Raw genomic sequence first — 27,663 nt, 5'->3', positions numbered from 1 at the left:
TACAGCAAATACTGATTTGAAACTTTTGAGACACTCTTAAAACTAAAAATGCAATCTCCACTTGACTTCTTTACCTCCAGGTTATAACAAGAAAGCTCTTCCCAAATGCTGTTTCCAATTCTATCATTAAATCCTTGCACTGCACAAGATAGCAAATTAACTACCAAATCTGACTTACTCTGAAACTCATGTGGGTTGCTCAGGAGCTCTACTGAACTGCAAAAAGAAATACGTTCATTCTCATGAGTGTACTTAGAGCAAAAATGAATATAGTTACTTGAAATCCTACAGTTGTTAGATCTTAAAATAGTTTCGCCTATTAATCATCTAATCTTTCTCTCACAGTAGGATTGTAAAACAAAAAATTGCTTATCCTTCTGTTGTGAAGATACCAAAGGAAGAAAATTTTTGGTGTTGATGTCCTTTCAGTTTTCTGCCCTGAAATGCTATCCAACATTCTTATACACTCATATTTAGGAAAATAAATTAAGACCTTATGAAAATGACCTCTGCAAAGATTTGTAGGAGCAACCATTCTTAGGCTGCCTGAATGCATCTTTGGCTTACAGTCGCTCTGCATATGATGCATAGATATAGAGTGTGCTTGGCATTGATGTTTTTGTCAGCAAGGCCACTACATTCATTACGTTACTACTCAGGCAAATGTTGTATATGACTGTTCCACCAACACATCAAGACAGTGAGAATGCTATACACTCAAAAAGAACTAACACAGTCATCCATAAAAGAGGAATATTTTTCTCTTACATTACTTGGCATTAAGGTAATGATTCTCCAAATAATGAAAGCAAAGAAATTAAAAAGTTCTACATGTGAGCCTCGTTCAGCTGCATTTTCTTGTTTTGTCACTGCACTGCAATTTAAACACAAGACTCTGTTGAGAAGATTATTAACAGCTGAAATATAACTATTACAGCTGTAATTGTTTTCAGATCTCATTTCCACGAATTCCACTGACATGGAAACAAACTAAGAAAGATCATGCTAGTCTTTCAAGATTAGAATATGTAATCTATAAAACTATACAAATGATATTGTCCTAGATTACATTTTTAAACAATTAATAAGAATCTTAAAACCAACAATGATTACATGTTTTTCTTCACATATGTATTGTAAGTACGAAAAAATATATTATAAAAAAAAAAACAAAGAAGGGAATTAAGAATTATTGTTCTCATTTTTTCAGAGAACTAAAAAGTGAGGAGAACTGGGCATCTTCTTTTCCCAAGTCATTTCATATTTCAATTCAAAGTTCTGCAGACTTTTGCTACCAATCTACTGTGTTCTTTATTGTAAAAGGTCTGTATTTACACACTTTGAGCTAAACTGTAAGATACAATAGAAGAGACAAGATAATGAATAGTTACAAATGAAACTGGAAAATCTATAACAAAATCTGTAATAAAGTTTTTTGTTTTATTTTTAAATGACATTAAAAGCCTGAGAACTTTAGCTAGTAGGGGAATAAAAAATTATTTGTAGAACTTATGTACAGACATTGTGTAATACTTTGAAGATCTGGGGGCTTGTAGCTTTGCACTAGTTCTGTGTAGCTACCTCATGTACTTTCTAACAGCCTCAGAGTTTGGACACTGGAATGGAGGACAACTACTTTTCCCAAAAGCATAGGAACAATTTCTAGTTACCATACACCTCCACAAAGCTTTCAATCTGTACTTACTAAATGATGTTTTTCTTTGTTGACTGATTGATAACAGGATTTTAATGGTGATCACGGACAGTATTAGTTTTATTAGTTATATGTTTAAACTACTTCATTGGACCGTGAGTCATGCCATAATTTCCCTTCTATTATCTTCTAAGCACTGAACTACTCTGAACTTTTTTGCTGTTAAACAGAAGAGCAACAATTAACTCAGAATGATCAAAAAATGAAACTTCATCAAATGTTATTGTAAACACCGTATTAGATGTGAAAAGGTAATGTAAGCTGGTCGAGTTGGTGGTCATAGACACTTCTTTCTACAGCAAAACAGCCAAGCTTCAGCAGAAAGGAAGAGATTTGTTATTTCTCTCTGAAATGTAGTTAAATTGGTTAAATGGAAAGACCCAGTAGTTTTGAAATGATGAAAATAATGGTAATGGAAGAATTTCAGGAAACCATACAGAAATGTTTCATTTTCTTTCTGGAGTTTACAATAGATAGATAGATAGATAGATAGATAGAAGGATAGATAAAATCCTTAATCACCTTATCTATAAACAAAGCTGTGTAGGATCCACAGGTTTTTTTTACAGCTCCCAGTGAAAATGGCATTCATTTTGTGAAGATCCTTGTATTATTTTGTTTGCTCGTTTTCTTAGAAATCTCTAGTCAGCCTTCAGATCTAAATTCAGATTATATAAATCTTAATCCTACTCTAAAATAAATTATTATTAAAACTTGTTCTATTTGTGCACTTAGCTGCAACTTCCAGGTAGACCCTTGAACATTTCCTAACACTACTCATGCTCATACCTTTTTCTTGTGCCTCCCCTACGCAACGTAGTTGTGATTCTGTCATATTTTAATAAATAATATGTAGGCAAATTAATGTTTCCGTTGGTTCTATTGTCGTTTCAATCAAAATTTAATAAGCAGCTCTGCACATTAACTGACAAGATGTATTTATTTATTTGGATATTATAGTGGGAAAATATAATTTATCCAAAGACAAAAAGGAAAGAGAAGTGGCAAGAAGGCTAGAAACAATTAAAAAGAAAAGTTAACATTATGTTTTATTTAAGCTTTGGAAGCAGAATCAGAAGACCAATAGTTGAAATATAAATTTTAGAATATTGAAAAATTATTTGTTTTAGAAGTATTCTTGCTTAGATTTCATTATAATATGCCAGTTATCTGAAACCAGAAGAAAATAACAACAGAGAAAGATGTGTCTAGAAATCTTTGTCATACCTTTGAATCAAGAGCTCTTCTCACCATGCTCAAGAAAAGGAACAAACTGTCATTATTTCAAAAGTTTGCCAAAATTACTCCTATATTTAGTGAATTCAGAATTTATTCAGTTCTACATCTCTTCTCAAACAGGAAAGTGTTATTAAAGTTCAAGATCAGATAGAAAAAACAGTCTTGCTTTGGGATCACCACTCACATTTTAATGCACGAGTGATGAACTTCATAAGTAGACATCAGCCAAGCTTCATGCAACTTACAGTTAATAGAAGTCAAACTTGGAAAATATTGGAAAATAGTATGCTGTTTGTTTACCCTTCTGAAGGGTGGATACTGCTTTTAAAGCCTTTTTAATTATTATTATTTTTTTTTTTTTACATTTTTAATGTCATTTTTTACATTTAAAACATGTTTAATGTTTTCATTATTCATGAAATATTAATTATGCCTTGATCAATCAGAATAGTTTTATTAATTTCAATAAACATTTGTTTTTAAAGCTCCAATAAGTTTTAAGTCTACAGTGAAAAAAGTCAACATTTGTAGTGTTTTTCAGAGAAGATTACCAAAATATAATTGTCTGTTACACCATCAAGTATATCAATTTATGTTTTGAAATATTCTAAACACTGACACAAAGAACTGTCAAAACTTTTATTACTTATTATTTGTTGGCACTTCACTAAAAGCAGACATATTCTACAAACTAAATATCACAAACAAATATCACAAGTAATGGGTGAGCTGATCCATTTGGGTGGATTTCAACAAAAGGAACTGCCAGCTGATTATATCTCATAGAATATTCACATTCATGAAAGTGGGCAGTGCTGCAAAAGCAGATGCACTGTATTAAACACCTTTTAGATACCTAGAGAGATGACCAGTATTTCAGCTATCCACAAATTTCTAGCACTGCTGCCATCATTATTGTTTTCATTATTGGCACAGGGACAAAAATCTGATTTAATACCATACTTAGAGAAACTTAAGTCAAACACAATGGCAGTACTACTTCATTCTTCTCTCGTCAATAATATTGCCATCCTGATTTTGCAGTAACAGCCACTGACTGAGATTTGTAGGATGAGTTTGGTTTGATTTTTACATTCTCTTTCTAAACTGTCATGGCTGAATGGAGATGTAAACTTCAGGCTTACGTGTCTATCCTCTGTGATACAGCATAATTTAACAATCCTCAAGTTATCTTCAAATGAGTCATTTCACTGCAAGAGGTGCTTGACTTTCTGGGCAATATAGCTCAGGGCTCTTAAGTCTGGTTTCTTCCAGTACTGGATATAGGTCATGCAACGCTGCACTGTGCTGCAGAAACGTTGCTCTGTGACCTTCCCTTCAGTGTGATGAGATTTGCCTGTTTGAGAAGATTTATTCTGGTGCTTACATTCGCTGTCATTAATGTTAGTTATGGTATATCTACACTGAACAACTTTGACACCAGAGCAGACATAGCTTCTTTATCAGAATAAGACATCTTGTTCATCTAGCTGAAGAAAAGTGTCCCTAAGGTATGCTCTATTTTGTGGCTTTATCTTTCTAGCTCTCTCTACACTACAAAGTGTAAATAATCTCACTGAAGGTAATTAAATTACGGACATCACTTTAATTTGCCTAGTACTCATTAGAAGGAATGTCCATTCCCGGAGAATCCAAATGTCTTCTAAAGAAAAGCACAAGATCTTCACCCCCTTATCTTGCTAATATCTCTCCTATAGCAAAATGGGGAAGAAAATCCTGATCCTGGTAAAATCTTCTGAACTTCCATAGACTGTAAATTCATCTGTACCTAAACATGAAATGCGTGTTTAATATACTGCTGGTTGTTTCAAAGATGGTAACAAATACAAAGAAGTTATATTTCATATAAAAATATGAAGTATTTTATGTACATAATGTACATAATTACTTAAAGGACATTAATAAATTTCCAGGCAGACTTTGCTTTTACCTCTCGTTGGCAATTCTCTTGACTATATTCTTAATTTATATTCCCTTCCCTTTATTTTGCTCCATCTTTCTTCACATCACATCTTATCCACATAAGTACTTGAATTCCAAGCCATCACTTAGCATTAAGCTCTGTCATATCACATTGTTGCATTAAATCTTGTTGTCATGTACAGAAAAATCAATGTCTTTCCAGACTATATTCTCATAAATCCATATTTACTGCCAAATGTGTCAAAGATCAATATTTGCTTTCAGATTTCTTTCAGTAAATTCTTGTAAATTAGCAATCAGGAAAGGCATAGAAAGAATTAAAAAGTCTACCTCTGATATCACACAGGGGTTTTTTAAACTCCTTTTCTTGGAGCTTTTAAATTTACCTGCATCAATTTACATCAAGCTTTTATTGGGTTGGCAAGATTATTGGATCTAAGAATGGGACAATGAAAGGGGAATTCAGAACCAGTAGAATCAATAATGACAGGCCTAATATTCCAAGGGGAAACAAGAGAAAAATAAATAAATAAATGAATAAAATAGCTTTCTGAGCCATGTCACAGCAATGCCACATGTAGGTTTGAACTGCAGACATAAACATTAAGTATAGTCTTCTAAACACATAGGCTATGAGTCATAGCGCTTCCTTTTTCAAGATTTATGGAAGAAAAAAGTGAGAGCAAGATAGAAAGAGAGATGCACCCAAAAAGAATTATCACAGTGAAGTGAACTAAATTATTCCTCCAGTTCCCAGTTTTCAGAGTGGAGGCTGAGGAAGAGATCTGAGCAATAATTATAGTCCAATGTTAAAGTTTACTGCCTCGGGCTCAGAGGACACCCAGTGTCATCTGACAAGGCTTCAAGGCTCTTCTCCAGACAGAAATCAAGCTTCCATAGCCTGTTTTATTAGTATAGGGGCACTAGACATCTTTATGGACCTTTCCTGGACCTACTCCAAAATCTCCAAGTCTTTCTTGTCCTGAAAACCTCAGACCTGGATGCAGTACTCCAAATGAGGCCTCATGATGGCAGAGTAGAGAGGGAAAATCACCTCCCTTTTGATGCAGTCCAGGATACTTTTGGCCTTCCAGCACGCAAGTGCATGTTGCTGGCTCATGTCAAGTTTTTCATCTACAAGAACCCGCAAGACCTTCCCAGTACAGCTGCTCTCAAGAAGATCTTCTCCCAGTCTGTACATACCTCTGGGATTGCCCAACCTATGTGCAACAGGTTGCACTTGGCCTTGTTAAACCTCTAGTGAGGTTTAACAATCCCTAGTTCACATGGGCCCATCTTTTGAGCTTGTACAGATCCTTCTGGATGGCATATCTTCCTTCTCACTTCTCAGTTGTACTACTCAGCTTGCTGTCTTCTGCAAACTTGCTGCAAAATGGATCTCATCAGCTGTGTCTTTGGTACAGATTTTAAAGAGTACCCATCCCAAGATGGACTCCTGGGGAACAGCACTCATCATTGGCCTTCACTTGGACATGGAACCATTGACATCAACTCTCTGCCTACAACCTTCCAACCTTCCCCTTATCCATCAAGTAGTCCATCCTTCCAACCTATATCTCTCCTATTTAGAGGAAAGGCTGTGTTGCAAAACTATGTCAAAGGTCTTGCAGAAGTGCCAGGCAGATGACATCAGCTGACCTTCCTTTGTCCACTGATGCTATAGCTCCATCATAGAAGGCCACCCCTGAATTGATGAGGCATGATCTGCCCTTGGTGAAATCATGCTGTCTGTCTCAGACTTCCTCCTATCTCTTATGTGCTTTCACTTGTCTTCCAAGAGGATCTCCATGATCTCAGATGGAGAAGTTTTCATCTTTTCATTCTAAATATTTCCCCCTTTGTACATGACAATTTTATAACCTGTTGGAGTGTATTTCATAACCTCTGCCACTGAAATTTCAATTTACCACATTCTCCCCTGTTTAGTGATGAATTTCATAACTTTCCCTTGAATTAAATTTAGCATTACCTTTGTCTTTTTTTCTCTGTTGCAAATAAAATGTGGAAACAAAACATTTGAGCATGGAATTTCCGTGTATATTCCCTTAACTGTAATCTGCTTGTATCTTTTCTATGATTTTACACCACAGTCTTTGTTATTTTAAAGTAATTGAATCTCACTGTACTATGCATTTTTTTTCTTTTTCAAGAACTTCTGCATTCTGTGCTTAAGACAGGACAGGTGAAAAGGAAATGTGGATACTCAAAATATAATAGTAGTGGACCACTGATCCAGCAGTGTCTGATCTGCTTTGTCTCTTCAGATGTCTCTCTCTTTTCCTTCATGAAGAAAAACAAAGAAGAGATAAAATGAAATAAATCTCAATATATACTCAATCTGATGAAAGGTGGAAGTGTATCAGAGAACTTCTCCACTTCAGTACTCATCTCTATTTTGAGTATGCACTCAGTAATGATGACAATTCATAAAGACTAGGTAAATACAAACCAAAAACAGAGATTATTTCTGACTGAAATTGCATTATCATTACTGGACAGGACAGCAATATGCAACCTATACTTTCAACTATGGTGGTATGAGCCAAGAACGAATCATTATCCTTTACTCTGGTTTATATTGATTTAATCTAGCCCTATAATTATGTTTTAATACAGCTTTTATTGTGAAATAAGAAAGAAAAAGCAGAAAGCTGTGATAAGCTAAGTCTATGAGTATGTTCATTCCTATAAGTAAAGACATGTTAGATGTTCATTTATGACTGACATGAACTTAGAGGGAAAAGGCAACATAGAAATATCTAGCTGCATGTTTTGTGTTTCAACATGGTCAAAAAGAACTATTCCCTACTCCGAAGCTCTTTGGCTTCAGTTTAAATGACTGGCTAACACTAAAAAATTCTCTGGAGCTGATTATCTTTTACCATATGGAAGAGAGAAAAAGATTGTGAAATGCAGTTTTAAAAATTTGTGCTGTTAAATTGCATGTAATACCTGTGAGATTTTTACTCCCATTTAGTTTTCACTAGCACAAGAATTGTGAAGCCATAGTCCTTCAAAGCCTTCCTCCTATTCATTAACGTAATACTCTGTTTGCTGTATACTGCAAATGTGATCTGAGCATTGCCACCTGATTCATATTAGAGCATCTCTTTTACTTAACTATCTATTATGGTTGCATAGACAAATATTAGTATAATGCTTGCATTAATGCATAATGAGCTATAGCCTGGAGGAATTTATATCTCAAACTTTACTTCATTTTCATGCCAATCCTACGCACATCCTTCACTTCTGTCTTCACTTACGATTCCCTGGGATTATTTTTTTACCTTATCATCTGAGTGCATAGTTTTTTCTTTTCACAAAATAATTCTGTCTAGAAAATTAAACATAGTGGAAAAACCTAAGTCTGTCCTTATACAGACAGCCCAGAAGAAAATAAAAACTCCCATTTCGAACCTGTGAGAGTGAGAAACTACCATACATTTGTTTACTGAAATTTTCTCTGAGTCTGAAAGTTCAAACTTTACACAAATAACCCTCGCCCATTTTATACACAGATTTAAAAAATATTGGTATATCAATAACTTCCTGTTATACGCATGTATGGACCCCAGTTCTCACCTGTGCTCACACACTAGGCATTTCTTACATTTCCTTTGTTCTTCATTTCATACCTTCCTGAAAAACAGTAACAGCTCAGTCTTCCTTGGCATATTTACCTTCCGTTACCCTTCCTCAAGTCCTCACAAAGGAGAGCACATGGGATTTACAACAGTCCACAGTTCGTATAATATCCAACCAGAGAATGGGAATGGCTTTGTAGGAATTGCAGTTGGCTTGTGATGGTTTTTTGTCAGCAAATAAAGGAATGATAGTAACCTACTGCATGATCAATTCATTTACACTGCAAATTCACAGATATGCTAGGTAAAATAATAATAAAACTGAATAAATAGTGAATCCTGATCAAGTAATTCTGGAAGAGTTTCTTGCCGCTTTTCTTAGAAACAGTAGTTTCTGCCTGGATATGGTGAAATAATAGCTAGCACGATTATTTTAAAAAAGAATCTTGAGATGAGATGAAAGGTGTGGAAACAGATAACTACTGAGTTAAGATGATGAATGGAGATATGATATTTTTGAAAGCAGAGTAGAAATAAAGAATGACAAAATGAAATCAAGTTTATGAATGAAAGAGAGGAGAAAAAAATGAAGAAAAATAGAGGACAGAAACGTGTGAAAAAATCTTATCATTGAACTTTATTTGATATGACTGCTTTAAAAAAAAAAAAAAAAAGGAAAAAATGGCCAAAATGTGATGAAAACTACAAGGAAGGATTTATTAATTGTGTTTTGGCAGGAGAGTTCAAAAAACAAAAGATGGGGAAACCTGAAGACATTAAGGTGACAGGACAGCAAAGGAAGAGATGTGTTAACAGAACAGCTTATCATAATCAACAGATTGACATTCTGAACTTCTGAGTAAAGCAGGCAGGGAAATGGCCCATGAAAGGACCATTCAGGTGAGTGCTTCCTTTTTATTAAAATTCCTCAGCTACACACAGCTCTGACATTACTTCTGTTGATGAAGTTAAAGAGATTGATTATTTAACAGTATTAGAAGAGGAAAATCTTCCAACAGAAAATTATAAAGAATATATTTGAAAGAAAGATTCTGATTAAAACATTCTGATTAAATTACAGCATGTTTTATTTGGATTTTCTGTTGTTCATTTAAAAGCCTAGTCTTTTCTGTACCAGAAGTAGGTAAAAAAATATTCCTTTTCCATACATTTAATTACTGAGAAATATCAGGTGAGTGAAAAAATATGGGATAAATATGGGAGCTTCTAACCCAGGAGAAATAGTCCAAGATGAGTTTGGAGCTGCTCTTTTTCTCAAACTTGTGAACATTACAGCTATGTCAGCTGAATTATGCAGATGAATATTGCAATGAGTAGAAATTGATATATATTCTCACAGGTTTAGAAAAAAAAAAATGGCTTCAAAGAAATGTAAATATGCTTTATGTAAGTCTGAAACTATAAAAGTACTTAGAGATATGATGCGGAATTTTATTTGGGAAAATGCTTACTCAGCTGCCTTTGGAGTGAGCTTACTGACACAGATTACTCACAGAATAATTCAAAATCCTCACCTGTTCTCCACAACCTCAGTGCAAAAGTGCTCTCCATCACACTCTGGAAGGCAAGTGGTTCAGACACACATTATATATTGCAAATGTTCACAAGCACTTTTCAGACCTTCAAGATTCCCACAACTTCAAGCTGCTGAAACTCATGAGTTCTTCACTGCTCTTGTGTACTGTACTACTCTGGGGCAAGATGTCCTTTTTAAGAGAGTACTCTGCATTCTTAAGGAGGCTTCAGAAAGAGGTTATGAATCCATAATGAATATGATCTGTTTTCTGTCCTACTCAAATTCAATTGCAACAGTTTTACATAACTTCAAAGTATCGCAAAAGCATTTTATTCTGCTTTACTATGGAATTTAAGTTTCCGAAATACTTACATTTATATCCAAAGATTAAAATACATTTGATTTTTTTTTTTCTCACCTCTCACTTCTGTTTATTTTTCTAGTCAATGGGAAAGAAGTAACATTGTTTTATTGTAAGCTATTTTATCTTGCATAATGTTAATGTAAAATAATTAAAATAGTCCTTTTATACCTGATTTTCTTAGGAATAAGCTGTGAAGATTAGAGAAGTTACATGAACAAATGTAAACTGAATTTCTAAAATCTTCAAAATTAACAATTTTCTACCACAATTAAATATATATATATATATACATATATATGTATATATATATATACATATATATATACATATATATGTATATATATATATACATATATATACACATATATATTATATATATATATATATTTTTTTTTTTTTTTTCCAATTGCATTACTTAATATGCTTTCAAAGATGTGAATTTTGCTTGGAAAAACATTCATTAAAATAATGCATGTTTTAAAATGTTTTTTGAGTTTTGTGTCTTCTTTATAGAATAAAATGGGAAAGTGAAATATGGACCTACACTTACTGGGAAAAAGTTATTGAAAGAGACAGTAAAACACAAGTACACATACTTTCAGTACTCTGGAGGAGTGAAACTGGAGAGCTCAGCTCCTGAAATGGAAGCTGAGAATCCTAGTGTAATTTTCATTAGGGAATCATTGTCAGTGAAACTTATTGTCTCTTCCCTTAAGCTTGAATTATTAAGACAGACAGGTTTTTACTTGTCAGAGATTTAGTATGAATCAAGATCTATAACCAACTAGTTACGTCTTCTTAAATCCTCTTAACAGATAAAATGTACTAGAAAAAACAAAGTGTCCATGAAGCAATTATGTAGATTAACAGACATGTTAGTTTGTGACTAAATAGTAATGTTTTTATAGTTTAAACACTAAACCACAGGATTTTGTTTTCTTTAGGAAGGACAGAAGATGATGAGTGTTTCTGTGATTTTTGTGATTCTGTGAAGATGAATGGAAGCATGAGGTTCAAAGTTATTAGGAAAAGATCTCAGCATTCATGAAGGCTGCACAGCATGAAGTGAAAAAATATTGTACAGTGGGTGGTATGTTTCAGACAATACTATTTTAAGAGTACTGTAAAGAGCTCTAAGGCAATACAGCTGTGTCATTTAGATAGATTAGTTGAGCCATTTAAGCACTGTATAGAGACTTAGAAAGATGTTGCTTTAAATCTGTTTTGGCCGATGTTCCCAATTAAAACCATATAATTTGTACCAGGGGAGAAGTTAAGCTGGTTGTACTGTGTTATTATGGTGAAGTACTGCAAGTATTGCCCTATGAAGAATTATGGAGTCACACATCATACTCCAAAAAGTTAAGGTGCAAATTTTAATAAGGTGTAAAAAAATCTGAGAATCAAAATTCTTCACAGAATCATAGAATATCTCCAGTTGGAAAGGACCCAAAAGGATCATCAAGTCCAAAACCACTGTGAATATACTGAAACAAAAGTAAACATACTTAAAATTATTGAAAAAAAAAAAAAAAAAAAAAAAAAAAAAAAAAAAAAAAAAAAAAAAAGACTTATAGAGCTATGTCAGTGGGCACTTGTCAGCACCCTGAACATGTCCCTCCTGGGGACTCAGCTGCTTAGTGGGTGAGCCATAGGGCACCTCCTCGCTGCTGGTGAGAGAACTAAGATGGAGATGTTATGACAGCCTCACAAAGCACAATGGCTATCCTCTCCCATGCTGGAAACTGCAATGAACCTGAGATTCTTGACTAAGATGTGCTGCAGACCCAAGATCCTGTGTTGTCTGGACAGCTGCTGTTCTACAAAGTCTTACAACATACACAGACAGCTTAGTCAGAGAAATTCTTGCAGCAGTAACCAAATTGTGTGACCTTAAAATGTACCTTCTTTCTGTGAAATAAGTGTACATGTAACAACTGGGCTTTTCTCTATTTCAAAGTTAACTCAAGTTCTGGCTGGCAATGAGCAAGTTCAGATAGCTTAGATAGGAAAAAGAGGTTGGTAAAGATTACACACTACTGATCCTCCAAACTATATCTCCAAACTAAACTTGATTGAAATTATCCCTGTTAGTTAGACCACTAGGTTATTCTGATTGCAGTAGAATTTCCTGGCTCCACAAGCAGTGCAAGATCATTCATCTTCTTTCCAGAATAAGGGGAAATAAAGCATATTGAATGCATGAGAGCCATGAGTGTCATGAAGTCACGTTGTTTGTTTGGTTGGTTGGTTGATTTTTGCAAAATAAATATTTATCATCTCTTAGGAGATATAAACTAAGGACACTAATGTCTTACAAATTCTTTGTTTCTATGAGTTAAGATACAGTCATTCACTACCATGTATCTCTCTCTACCCTTCTTCTGTTGTATATTCAACATTCATTCAAACTGAAAAAAAAAATAGAAAATATACTAAACTTTTTCTATAATTTCCACATCAGACATTTAAGTATGAAAATAAAATCTCAATAATAACTGGGAACATTTTATGAACAGAACATCAAAATGAAGAGAAGTCTGCAGGAAACATCACAGGAGAAAACTTCAGCCCATGTTTAAAATAACCTTTTATGAACAAATTTTACAAGCATGAGACATCATCTGCAACTACATACATTTTTAAATGAAATGAATAGAGTCTTTCATAACTGCAAGGAGGATGCAGAAGTTAAAACAGTTCACAGAAACAAAATCATGTGAATGTCATCATTAGTGAATAAGAGCTTATCATATGATTCAGTGATTCAGTGGATTTTTAAGAACAGAAAACAATTATTTATGACCTGTGTGGGAACATCTGTATTTATGACCATACTTCTAAACTGTAAAAGAAAAAAGGAACAATTTTAAGACTAAATTAATCAGAATGGTAAGAAAATTTTGCGATAAGTCTAAGGTGGCAGTTCTACTGACTGCTCTCTGTGGTTCAGGATCAAAGATTAAGAAATCTAGTATCTCATGATCACTATGCCCTAGATAACCTCTAACATTTACATTCCCACAAGACCTTCCCAGTTAACAAACAGCAGGTCTAGGGTTTTGCTTCCCCTTGTTGGCTCCCTCATCAGCTGCGTCAGGAAGTTATCTCCTAGGAACATACTCTAGGAACTTCTGGGACTGTTCCCTATCTGCTGTATTATAATTCCAGTAGATGTCTGGGAAGTTGAAGTCCCCCATTAGAACAAGGGGGAGTGACCTTGAGGCCTCACCCAACTATTTATAGTGTCTTGTCCACTTCATCGTGGTTGGGTTGCCTATAGCAGACTCCCACAATAATATCATTCTTATTGGCCTTTGCTTTTAATCTGACTGATAAGCTCCCAACCCTTCATCACCATTATTAATTTCCACACATTCACATTCTTTCTTAACATAGAGGGCTATACCATTGCTTTTCTGCCTAGCCTGTCTCTTTTGAAAAGTTGGTAGCCATCCATCACAGCACTCCAGCTGTGCGAGTCATTCCACCATATTTCCATGATGGCAACTATATCATAGCTTTCAGATCGCACAATAGCCTCCAGCTCCTCCTGTTTATTACCCATGGTGCATGCATTAGTGTAAAGACACCTGAGCTGGGCCTCCTTTTGAGTGGCAGTAGCTCTAATACCCTCATGACCATACTCAGGTGTTTCCACAGCCACCAACCTCACACCAACCTTCACGTTCTTCCTACAAAAGGGTGAATAATCCTCCTCCTTCACCAAGACACAAGACTGTGGGAGGGCTCATATGCATCACCGAGCAGGGGCCATTTAACACTGCCCCACACACACTGATTCTTCACTGTTGTTCCTAGGGGGAGGAGAGGACAGGAGGTTCGCTGCAGCAGGAACTCTGTCAGTCACTGGTTTCCCTCTGTCACCTGTTTGCAAGGTGGCAGGGGGTGATGTACTCCATGTGGAGCCTCAACTGTGTGCCAAGATCTTCGGGCTGGTAGGGTTTGGCACCACCAATCAATCTCCCTCTCACATTCCTTTATGCTTTTCAGCCTCCCCACATCCTCCTTCAGGTCAGTCACAAGGCTGAGTAAGCCATTTACCTGGTCACATCTTACACAAGTGAGGTCAATGTGCTCTCATTTTTTGACTTCTAAAAGATTCAGAAAGGCAATGGACCAGTTTTCTTGGAACGTTTCTTTTCCTGAGGATGTGGAGCCACTGAGCAGAGGACAATTATGCTGGCTTCTTACTCCTTTGTTCATAAAACATCATCAGTTTTTCCAACCAAATTGGTCCTGGATGTTTACTTATTTCACACTACTTCAGGGAGAAAATGAGCAATTTTCCCTGAAGTCTTGAAATACCTTGTTATAAGCAGATTCCAAGAGAAGTCATAACCTGAATTGTAGAATCATAGAATTACTCAGGTTGGAAGAGACCTCAAGGATCATCAAGTGTTATCTGGAGTTCTGTAGTTTGTAGCATGACGTTTTTTTCTTTTACAAGAAGTTCATAAGTCTGAATGATATTGACATTTGAGGATGATGAACAAGGGTTTTTCTCATCAGAAAATAGAACAAAAACCCTCCCTGAGTAAAATGATTACATTTGTATTCACTGGATATTTTGACATTGTTACAAAAAGTGATAGTTCTTTCTCATCCGCAAATATTTATTTTCTGGGTTACAACAACAAGGGAACACACTGATTCAATTTTTTTTAATGGTAATATTATGTAAGACTCCTCACTTTTCTAAAGCAATTCTAAGTGACAGTAAGACCTTCATGGAAAGATTTGGGAGCAAAACCAGGAGAATTATGTTCTCCATTGTTTCTATAGTAGAATAAAAATAATGAATGTAATAGACAGAAATTAAAAAATGCAAAGTTCAGATAATGTAGGAAATAAAGAAACTGGACATTAAATTATCGGATGGTGAATGAACCACACTGACTGTTTCACTGGAAACATAAACATATCAGACTGACTCCATCAGACCAAAGGCTAATCTAGCTCTTAGATCTTTCCTTTCTGAGAGCAGAAAATCAAGGAAAATGTATATTAAAAGCACCACTAATATAACTGATTCAGCTCATTGCATTTTAGAATTCTTGTTAGTTCTACCCCACATGATTTTATCCAATGCCTTTTGACTTTTTCATATCTTCACACTCTGAAACACACTATGCTGTGTATTATAGACTTTCATTATGTACAATATTTTAAAAGTAACTCATGTTCTTTTTTAATAATATATTAAAAATAATATATAAAAATATTTATAAATATGTACTAGTGTGTTTATAAATATTTATATTTAATAATATATTTTTAAAAGTCCAATGACTTTTAATTATTTCCTGATCACCTTTGTAATGTTGCAGAACTTCATTCTGCACATTATGTCACCCTTCAGATATCTGAAGCTGAAAAGTTCTCATACACGAACTGCTGCATAGTTCTACAATAAGATTGTTGCAGATTCCAAAGCAAGGCTCATAAAAACTGAGATATGCTTCTTCAGCATTTGTCCAGACTTAAATTGATATGTATTTTCTTTCTCTAACCATGTGAGTAATCCTTTTCAGTTTATAAAACTGGATATATTATGTTACATGTTGGCTAACTGCTAATCTGCAAATGAAATAAATATATTTCATAGATATGAAATAAAATTTGAGGGCAAGTGTCATGGTTTTGTGATTTTTGGTTTTCGATATTCCACATCATAACATCATGTAGTGCACTGGGAGTTTAACTGTTAGTGCTCAAGTCCTGGGTACCTGCCCAGAAGAGAAGAAGAACTACATTCCCCAGGGGACTTTGCAGTCACGGAGAGGAGATTTAACTCCTGGCAAGGTCACCTGATTGCTCTTTCTCTCCTGCTCTTCTTCGTGGGCTCTCTTCCTGTCTCCCTGCTGCTCAACTGGACTGCACATCTCACCTCAGCTTTATGGTGAGGCCTATCCGCCTTTCGGTCATTCTTTCTCTCATTATATTTGATTTATTAGCTTCAATTCTAATTATATTGTGTTATGGTGTGTTATCTTGCATTCCGATACTATATTTTGTAAATTAGTTTGTTTCTCCTCAGATCGTTGCTGCTGCTTTTAATTATTTTTAGGTCCCCTGTTCCCTTTTCCAGAGGCACGGATTTTGCAAAATCCCTCCAGCCCACTAGTTGCTGAACTGGGATGAACCAGCCTTTAAACTGTTGACAGGCAATTTTTTCAGGAATTTTTCAATTCTTCTAGTACTGTACTGTCCCTTGTGTTGCAAGATTTTCCGTTTCTTTATTTTTTATACTTTTATAATGTATTGTCCACCTTGATTGTTTCAGAACCAGAAACACTAAATATATCTAAGTTTTCACATAGATTCAGAAAGCATTTCTCCAAACTTGATCCTAACTTCTTGTGGATTTGTATTTTTAAAAGCTTCCATGTTCACGAAATGACTTCTTATTAGGAATCCATTATTATTTTTCTATAGATCTTTTGTTTAATATGCATAATGAGGATCTAAAACTAATTGTACATCTGTCTGGAGCAAAGATACTAGGAGTGAACAGAAGTACCTTTATTTGTATTAGTATAGGAACTGTTTAAGTGTGTATGAAGTATAATGAGGCAATCTAGTTCTGAGAGTCGTGGAGCTCAGTTACTAGAAGTCATTCAATCAGTTAGCCAAGATTTAAACTAGGTTTGATTTGAGAATGAAATATATTTCTGAGTGACCAACAGCCAAGGAACACTTCAGTAAGTAGCAGGGAAAAAAAATCAGATTTGTCCCAGAGAAATTTGGGAGGGCTCCTTCAGAAAGGTAATGTGGCCAATAGCCCAACAGAAGTGTCTCTGTACAGAGCATGGGAAATAAGCAGAAAGAGTTGGAAGCCATAGAGCAATTAGAAAATTATGGCCTAATTGCTATCAAGGAAATATGTAGGATCAATCATACAACTAGAACACAATAATCAAGGGCTACAAGCATTTTAAAAGAAACACAGAGGACAGGGGAGGCAAGGCATTTTCTCTCTATGTTAAGATGTGAATAGATCATGAAGAGCTGCCTCTCAGAAACAGCCATAATAAGGTTGAGAGCTTGTAGGTTAAAATTAAGGACCAAACCAACAGCTGGTGGTCAGAGTGTACTACAGGACACCTGATCAGAAGGAGCCTGTGGATGAGGCCTTCTTGCTTCAACTATAAGAGACATCATGTTTGCAGGCTCTCATTTTAACAGCTCGGCTGGGAAAGTAACATAGTGGGCTGCAAGCAACCCAGGAGAATCCTGAAGTTTGTTGAGGATAATTTGCCGGTCCAGGTAACAGATAAATCAATGAGACGGTAAGTGTTTCTGGACTGGGTGCTCACCAGTGCAAAGAATATCATTAAAGAAGTCAAGATTGGAGGCACTTTGGGCTATAGTGACCGTACTCTAGTTGAGTTTGTAACCTTAAGAAATAAGGGCTTTGCAAACGAGCAAACTCAGCTACACACCAGCTGTTTAAGGAATTATTGGATGAGATCTCTTTGGAAACTGCACTTAGGGACAAAGAAATTGCTCAGAGCCAGCAGCTCTTTAAGGACACCTTGAGAGCACAAGAGCTCTCCATCCTTCAGTATAAGAAATCAAGTATACAAGGCAGAAAATCAGCATGGCTAAGCAAGTACTTTCTGGTTAAATTTAGGGATGAGAAAGAAATGTACAGGCAATGGAAATGAGGATGAGTGACATAGATCAAATGTACCATCAGCTAGTTTGCTCATGGCACTTATCTGAGTGGTGCAGTTGATAGAAAGGAGTATCATCCAAAGGGGCCTGGACAGGCTTGAGAAGTGGTGTGAACCTAATGAGATTCAACTAGGCCAAGAGCAGAGTGTTACACTTGAGTACAATTCCAGATATGTGTATAGAGTGGCATAAGAATTCCTTAAGAGCAGTCACACCAAGAAGGTCTTGGAGATTCTAATAAATGAAAAACTTAATGTGAGCCAACAGTGTATGCTTGCACATTGAAAGGCCAACTGCATCCTGGACTGCATCAAAAGAAGGATGGCCAATAGAGAGCGGGAGGTGACTGTCTCCCTCTACTCTGTCCTTGTGAGACTTTGTCAGGAGTCCTTCATCCAGACCTGGGGGCCCCAACACAAGAAAAATGCGGAGATGTTGAAGCAGGTCCAATGTTGGGCCACAAAGATAATCAAAAGCCTGGTGCACCTCTTCTATGAAGAAAGGCTGATGGAGCTGGTCTTGTTCAGTTTGGAAAAGAGAAGGTGATGGAGATACCTCATTGCATCTTCCCATACTTAAAGGGAACTTGTAAACAGGAAGGATACCAATTTTTGTACGTGGTCTGATAGTAATAGGACAAGGGGGAATTAATAAAAACTAAAAAAGAGGAGATTTAAATTAGGTGTTTGGAATAAATTTTTCACTCAGAAGGTGGTGAAGCACTGGAACTGATTTCCCAAAGAATATGTCAATGTCTCAGTGTCTGAATGGAGATCTGTGGTGTGTGGTGTCCCCCATGGGTCAGTATTGGTATCGATACTCTTTCATATCCTCATCAATGACATCACAGTGGCATCTAGGGAACCACCAGCAAGTTCGGTGATGACACCAAGCTGTGGGATGCGGCCAACATACCAAAGGGATGGGAAACTAAAAAGGCTTGAACAAAGAACCCAGAAAAAACATTGTGAGGTTCAACAAATCCAAATGAAAGGCCTGGGTTGAGGCAATATCAACTACCGATGCAAGCAGGAGGAATGAAAGCTTTGGGCATAGCACTGGTGAAAAGAACCTGGGAGTACTGGTGGGAGATAAAATGTCCTTCTTTGAAGTTCATTTCAGCAGTAATACTCAAGATTTGTTCTCTTCTTCAGAACTGGGAAATGAGTGCAGTGACTCAAATTTCAATGTAATTCAAAGAGAATTATTTCCTAATCAGACCACCCTGCCACAGGCAGGGCCACCAACCTCCATGTTTAATACTAGACCAGGCTATCCAGGGCCCCATCCAATCCAGCCTTGAACACCTCTAGGGATGGGGCATCCACAGCCTCTCTAGGCAGCCTGTTCCAGCACCTCACCTCTCTCTCTGTAAAGAATTTCCCCCTGACATCCAACCTAAATCTCCCCTCCCTCAACTTAAAGACATTTCCCCTTGTCCTGCAGTTATCTACCCTTTCAAAGTGTTGATTCCCCACCTCTTTGTAGGCTCCCTTTAAGTACTGAAAGGCTGCAATGAGGTCACCCTGCAGCCTTCTTTTCTCCAGGCTGAACAAGCCCAGCTCCCTCAGCCTGTCTTCATAGGGGAAGTGCTCATATTTGTGTCTTTCCTCTGGACCCTCTCCAACAGCTCCCTGTCTTTCTTGTACTGGTGTGAGAATCCTTCTTTGCTTTTTTTTGGCTCAAAGCTTGCTTCCTGAGGTATTTTGTTGAGGAGGCAAGTGATGGATGTTGTGTGGCAATCAACATCGCTGTGTGGACAATTTTACATCTTTGGAGCTGTTTGCCTTTGGAAGATAGTGCTCAGGACTGTTTACTGGCGGAAGACCTAGCCTGTGACCAAATAACTCCTGTTTGCTATGGGAGGCTGGGGGATGATACCATTGTATCCTGCGAAGGCAAGATGCAAGTTGGTGCCTCCCTGCTTCCTCTTATCTGCTGGCAAGGCCAGGAAGATAAGAACTAAGGAGTTTTCTGCTGAGGCCCCAGAGCCAGAAGCTGCCACTCAAAGGAGAGCTGACTCAACCACTTTGGATTTGAGCTGTCACTGCAAAGACAGCTGACTTCACCACTTTGAAACCATTGAAAAGGGGCCATCATCACCATGGTCGTCTCTCGTCGTGCTTCGTCGTCATTGGCAACAGGACAACTCTGCCTGACGACCCACCGCTACTAAAGATAAAAGACTGAACTACGAACCTCGCTGGATCCATGGTGGTGACTATCTCCCTCTTGCTTCCTATAAAGACTCCTTGCTTCTTCTTTTCTATCTTTTCTATTGCCCTCCTTCCCTTCCCCCGTTACCCTAATTCATAATAGTGTCCGTCCTCCCCTTCCACGTTTCCCTAATTAAGATTTGTAATAAACTGGTCGGACCAACATTTGAACCGTTGCTTCTTAATCTCACACCGGGTATATAGATAATAAAAGAACCTCCTCTCCCTCCTATAAATTGGAGCGAGAGAACTGGGGGCTCCAGATCTGGATACAGTTCTCCAGAGGGGCCTCACAAGAGCAGAGTAGAGGGGAAAAATCACCTCCCTGTCCCTGCTGGCCACACCTCTTCTGATGGAGCCCAAGACACCACTTGCTTTCCAAGCTGCAAGAGCACATTGCTGGCTCATGTTAAGTTTTTCATCTATCAGGACCCCCAGGTCCTTCTCTGCAGGGCTGCTCTCAAGGACCGCTCCTTCCAGTCTGTATGGATGCCTGGGATTCCTCCGGCCCCAGTGCAAAACTCCGCACCTCATTAGGTTCACCAAGACCCACCTTTCAAGTCTGTTGAGGTCCCTCTGAATGGCATCCCTTCGTTCCACTGTGTCAACTACACCACTCAGCTTGGTGTTCTCAGCAAACTTGCTGAGGGTGCACTCGATTCCATCATCGATGTCATTGATAAAGATGTCAAAGAGCACTGGTCCCAGGACAGATCCCTGGGGGATGCCACTCGTTACCGGCCTCCACCTGGACACAGAGCCATTGATGACCACCCTCTGTCTGCGGCCTTTCAACCAGTTTCTTATCCATTGAGTGGTCCACCCATCAAATCCACATTCCTCCAGTTTGGAGATAAGGGTGTGGTGGGGGACCATGTCAAAGGCCTTGCTCAAGTCCAGGTAAATGACATCAGTAGCCTTTCCCTTGTCCATGAATGCCATCGTCCATCATAGAAGACCACCAGATTTTTAGTGATTTTTAGGGCAAACCTTGAGCAAATCAGTGAGCAAGCAGGGTGGAGCATCTTGCCATATAAGAGGGCGCTTAGCACTTAGCACTTAACAAGTCACTTAAGAGGTTGTTACTCTCTGGACACACCAAGGTGCAACCATGGTAACTGCATGGTGACGAGCCGCTGCTAAAAGGAACATGGATACTCAGACAGAAAACATGAATGTCCATGCCACAGTTCAGGTCTCAGGCTGCGGAGAATGCCTGTCCCTATCACTGCTACAGGAGGGAGCTGGGATACCAGCTGTGAGCGGTGTGAGCATATGGATGATCTGCTCAGCCTGGTGGTAGAGCTAAAGGAGGAAGTAGAAAGGCTGAGGAGCATCCGGGCTTCTGGGAAGGGGATTTCGTTATGTCAGTCAGGAAAAAAAGAAGGGCTGTTGTCATAGAAGACTCCCTTCTGATGGGAACTGAGGGCCAGATATGACACTCAGATCTGTCCCACAGGGAGGTGTGCTGCCTGCCTGGTGCCCAGGTGAGAGATGTTGCCAGGATCATCGCTTGCCTCATTGATGCCTCTGATTATTATCCATTATTAGTTTTCCACATTGGAAATGAAGAGGTAGGCAAAAGAATTTCTCAGGTGATTGAAAGGACTTCAGGGCTCTGGGAAGACTTCTAAATGGATCAGGAGAGCAAGTTGTGTTCACCTTTGTCCTTTCAGTGACTGGGATCCACACAAAAGAAGGAGGGTGGACAAGCTGAATGAATGGCTTCCCAAGTGGTGTCATACTCATGGCTTTGGGTATGATGGCTTGGAATGCAGCCTTGAGAAAGGGGGAATACTGATGGCAGACAGGAGCCGACTGACTAGAAGAGCCACAAATATTTTTGGGAACAAGCTGGCAGAGCTGGCTAGAGGGGCTTTAAACTAGATATGATGGGAGAAGGAGCTGTAGGGGTGACAGAGAAGCACGTGGGAACGCTGTCACCTTGGGAGGTGGTAAGGGAAAATCCCAGACTTGTCCTAGAGGTACTAGGGAGGTCTCCTCTGAGAAGGCAACAAGGCTAATAGTTAAGCTGAAGTGCCTCTGCATCAATGCACACAGCACGGGAAATAAACAGGCAGAATTAGAAAACGTGGCGCAATTGGGAAAGTATGACCTAACTGCAATCACAGAAACATGGTGGGATGAATCCCATGATTGGAATACCTTGAATGAGGATTACAGGCTTTTCAGGAGGGATAGACAGGGTAGGAGGGGTGGCAGAGTTGTCCTCTATATTAAGAAGTGAATAGATTGTGAAGAACTGTGTGAGGAGCCACAGTCAGGGTAAAAATCAAGGATCAGTCCAGCAAAGGGTATTTAGTGGTTGTGGTCTGCAACGGGCTACCTGATCAGGAGGAGGCTGTTGACAAGGCCCTCTTGCTTCAGCTGCAGAAGGTGTCGCACTTGCGGGCTCTTGCCCTGATGGGGGATTTCAACCACTTGCATATCTGCTGGGATAGTGGCATGGCAGGTGCCAGATAATCCAGGAGATTCCTGGAGTGTGTTGTGGACAACTTCCTGGTCCAGGTAGTAGATGGACAAACTTGAGGTGAAGCCTTACTGGACCTGATGCTCACTAATGCAGAGGAGAGCATTAGAGACGTTAAGCTTGGAGGCAGCCTGAGCTGTAGTGACCATGCCCTGATGGAGTCTGTGATCTTGAAGAATACAGGCCTGTCAAAAAAAACAGAGCTAGGACCCTATGCTTTAGGAGAGCAAAATTCTGGCTGCTGAAGGAACTGCTGAGTGGGATCCCTGAGAAACTGTCACTAAGGGCATGGGTACAGAACAAAGCTGGCAGCTCTTTAAGGACACCCTTCTGAGAGCACAATGCCTCTCCATCCCCCAGCAGAAGAAGTCGAGCAGAGGAGGCAGGTGACCGTCATGGCTGTGCAAGCACCTGCAGCTTAAACTGAGAGAAAAGAGGGAAATGTACAGAAAGTGAAAGCAGGGCTGTGTATTCTGGAAGGAATACAGGGCTGTTGTCCGTGTGTGTAGAGATAAGGTTAGGAAAGCCAAAGCATAGATGGAGGTGAACTTGGCAAGAGATATGAAAGATAACAAGAAGGTGTTCTGCAGGTACATAAGCAGGAAGAGACAGGCCAAGAAGGGTGTTTGCCCTCTGATGAAAGGTAATGGAGAGCTGCCTTCCTCAGACATAGAAAAAGCTGAGGTACTCAATGAGTGCTTTGCCTCAGTCTTCACAGGTGGTCAGGTTTCCTGTGTCTGCCAGGACTGTGAGCCTCTAAGTGAGGGTGTGTGGTGCGGTTTCTGTCCCACTGTAATGGTGGAACAAATCCAAGTACTCCTCATGAAACTGAACGTGTGTAAGTCCATGGGGCCAGATGATACCCATCTAAGGGTTCTGAAAGAGATGGATGATGTGGTTGCTGAGCCACGCTGCATTGTACTTGAAAAATCATGGCTGTCTGGTGAAGTCCTCAGTGACCGGAAAAAGGGAAACATTACTCGCATTTTTAAGAAAGGGAGAAAGGAAGACCTTGGGGAACTACAGGCCGGTGAGCCTCACCTCTGTGCCTGGGAAGATCATGGAGCAAATCTTCCTAGAAGCTATGTTAAGGCACATATGAGATAAAGAGGTGATTCAGGACAGCCAGCATGGCCTTTGACATGGTCCCTCACCACATCCTTCTCCATAAATTGGAGAGGTGTGGATTTGAAGTATGGACTGTTTGATGGACTAGGAATTGTCTGGCTGGATGCAGCCAAAGGCTTGTAATCAATGGTTCTGTGTCAGAGTGGAGGCTGGTCACAAGCAGTGTCCCTCGGGGGTCAGTCTTGGGACCGGTGCTCTTCAACATCATCGTCAGTGACATAGACAGTGGCATCAAGTGCACCCTCAGCAAGTTTGCAGATGACACCAAGTTGAGTGGTGCTGTTGATATATTGGAAGGAAGGGAGGCCATCTAGAAGGACCAGGACAGCCTGGAGAAATGAACTTGTGAAAACCTAATGAGGATCAATAGGGCCAAGCGCAGGGTGTTGCACTTGGGCCAGGGCAGTCCCAGGTATTGATAGAAACTGGGGAAGATGTCCTTGAGAGCAAGCTGGGGAGAAACACATTGGGGTTCTGGTAGATGAGAAGCTAGACATGAGCCAGCAGAGTGAGCTTGAAGACCGGAAAGCCAACTGTGTTCTGGGTTGCATTAAAAAGGAGTGGCCAACAAGGAAAGGGAGGTGATTGTCCCTCTCTACTCAGATCTTGAGGCCCCATCTGGAGTACTGTGTCCAGGCCAGGGACCCCCAGCATAAGAAGGACACTGAGCTCTTGGGGTGGGTCCAGAGGAGGGCTACTAAGATGATCAGAGGGCTGGAGTACCTCTCCTGTGAAGAGAGGTTGAGAGAACTGGGCTTGTTTAGCTTGGAGAAGAGGAGGCTTCGGGTAGACCTCATTGTAGACTTCCAGTACTTGAAGGGAGCATATAAACAGGAGGGGGAACAGCTTCTTGTGAGTGTGGATAGTGATAGGAAGACAAGGAGGAATGGTTTTAAACTAAGACAGAGAAGATTTAGGTTGGATATTAGGAGGAAGTTTTTCACACAGAGTGTGGTGATGCACTGAACAGGCTGCCCAAGGAGGTTGTAAATGCCCCATCCCTGGAAGCATTCAAGGCCAGGATGGATGTGGCTCTGGGCAACCTGGTGTAGTGGTTGGCAAACCTGCGCATAGCAGGGGGGTTGAAACTTGATGATCATTGTGGTCCTTTTCAACCCAGGATATTCTATGATTCTTCTTCTGGAAGAGAGAGAAAACTTGACACTTCTGGTGCTATGAGCTCCCTCATTCCTCTCAAGGTCTTTGATTGATCTATAATATTTATGATTCTGGAATTGATTTCTTAATGATATGGGAAAAAGAAATATTTAGCTGGTCTTCTAAGGAATGAGAATTTTCTCTGTAATGGTGTTCATGTCAGAGTATAGCTCATTTGTTTTCAATCTGGAGAGAAACTCATTCTTTCATTAACTCATTCCTGTTTGTTTCTTATTACAGCATATTTTGTACTCAATGTCTAGACATGATAAAATAACAAAAAAAGTAGACAAATGGGAGCTCTAGAAGTAGAAGATATCTTTTGTACGGAACTATTTTGTATACTCTGTCTCAGCCCTTCTATTTCCTGAATGATTAAAAGTACACAAAAACTCAGAGGAAAACCAAGAACTCTAAAAAGCAAATGAAATATGTGCAGCATTTTGACAAGCATACTGTGAGTTTAGAACATGTGAGGAAAGAAACATTAGCTGCTGATGGTTGGACTGTATGATCTTGAAAGTCTTTTCTTACCTTGGTGATTCTATGATTCTATCCTTCCTAATATTTAACTTTTCTTATTTTGAGAGTTCAAGGCAGAAAATGAGCATGTTCTTTGACATGCAGAAGATATGGAGTAACACCAAGCAAATTTTTCACTGTATATTTCATAAATGTACAAAAGAACTTGAACTTTATTAGGCATAGGAGACTAATTGGCAACAACTTTTGAAAGAGGAAGTATGCAGTGAAAGTCATTCTGTTCCGGAACACAAATGAATAATTACTTTCATATTTTGTCCACAAATATAAAAACACAATTCATACTGTTGATAAGAAGCTGATTCCTAAAAGTAAAGGTACGGCTTGGTGTCACATCTTCTTGAGAACGCTAACAGCAGTCATAAAAGATATGCTATTTATTTGGTCTTCTCTGTATCAAGAAAAAATAGCTTTCCTTTATGTTTCATTTATCTCTTTGCTTTACTTGTTTTGTTTTTTGCTTCTTTGCTTGGTTTTGTTTGACTTATTTGTTATTCTTTGTGAAAATTAAGTCTTCACAAATCATATCTTACTAAGAATCTTACCTATCTGGATAATTTCTACTTTTTCAAATGCTTGCAATTACTTAGAAATGGCAAAGAATGAGATAAGTCAGTGTTCTCAAATGTAATGATGAATACTGACATTGATATATCATATTCACCTGGGATGAACCCTAAGATAATTCTCTTTCCGCAATGATGAATTATATAGCTTCTCTGTCATTTATAACAGATCCAATTAATTCTTGCTTATTCAGGGGTAGTAGTAATAGCAAACTGTAGTTAGAATACATATTTTATATTTGTAGCTGAGTTGGAAAGGGAAGTCAGATAAAGACAGAACATCAACTTTTTCAAGGTGCAATCAAGGACTATATGAGATAGAAATATTACTGATACCTTCAAAATGATAAGACTGATAAAAATGTATAAGTTATGTTTAAAAAAACAATAATTTTGCCCTAAAACTTGAAAATGTCTTCAGATTCTTTTTCATTTGCTTGTTTTGTTTTTCTTTTGTTGTTATTGTTGTTGATGTTATAGATTCAGTGAGTTCAGGATGCTTCTCTATATCACTTACAGCTGCAGAAGGAATGTATAGAAATAGAAAGGTCATGATGAAATGGAGGTTAGTACTAGTAGTCACAAGCAATCTAAGACAATTTTTCATCTTCCCTTTAAAATTTATGATAGAGAAGTTAAATTTTCATGAAGTCACAAAACTGTAGGAGTTGGAAGGGACCTTGAGAGATCATTGAGTCCAACCCCCTGCTAAAACCTAGTGCAGGTCACAAAAGAAAGTATCCAAATGGGTCTTGAATATCACCAGAGAAGGAGACTCCACAACCTGACTGAGCAGCCTGTTTCAGTGCTCTATCACTTTCACAGTGAGTTCTTCCTTTTATTTTTATGAAACTTCCTGTATTCAAAGTTCTGCCTGTTGCCCCTTTTTCTATTGCTGCACTCCACTGAAAAGAGTCTGCCCCCATTGACTTGACCCCTGCACTTAAAGTATTTAACAACTATGAGTTATGATATATGTCAATCTTTCCTTCTCCAGTGCGAAGAGTCCCATATCTCAGCCTTTTCTTGTACAGGAAATGCTCCATACAATGAATCATCTTTGCCACCCTCTCTTAAACTCCTGATAGGAATTTCCATCTTTTTGAACTGGGGAGCCCAGAACTGGACACAGTACGCCAGATGTGGTTTCACCAGTGCACAGTAGATGGAGATGATCACCTCCTGTGACATTCTGGCTACACTCACTTTAATGCAACCCAGGATAGTATAGGTCTTCTTTGCTAGTAAATCTGTGTATTATTTGTGGTGGAGCTTCTCTTGAACCAGATTTTGTTTCTTAATCAGATGCAAACATGCAGTTCTAAAAACTGAGAATTTTTTATATCAGTAATTAAGAAGTGGATTCAAATTTAGATTTGTAAGTTATTCTGTTATTGTGGTCTAAATTATTACTTTTTTTTATTATGGTTGTATGGTTGGCTACTCCTGGCGGT

The sequence above is a fragment of the Lagopus leucura genome, unplaced genomic scaffold (assembly GCF_019238085.1).
Source record: "Lagopus leucura isolate 7727_CA_CO unplaced genomic scaffold, USGS_WTPT01 Super-Scaffold_100018, whole genome shotgun sequence".
NCBI lineage: Eukaryota > Metazoa > Chordata > Aves > Galliformes > Phasianidae > Lagopus > Lagopus leucura.
Note: the sequence above shows the minus strand (reverse complement) of the source record.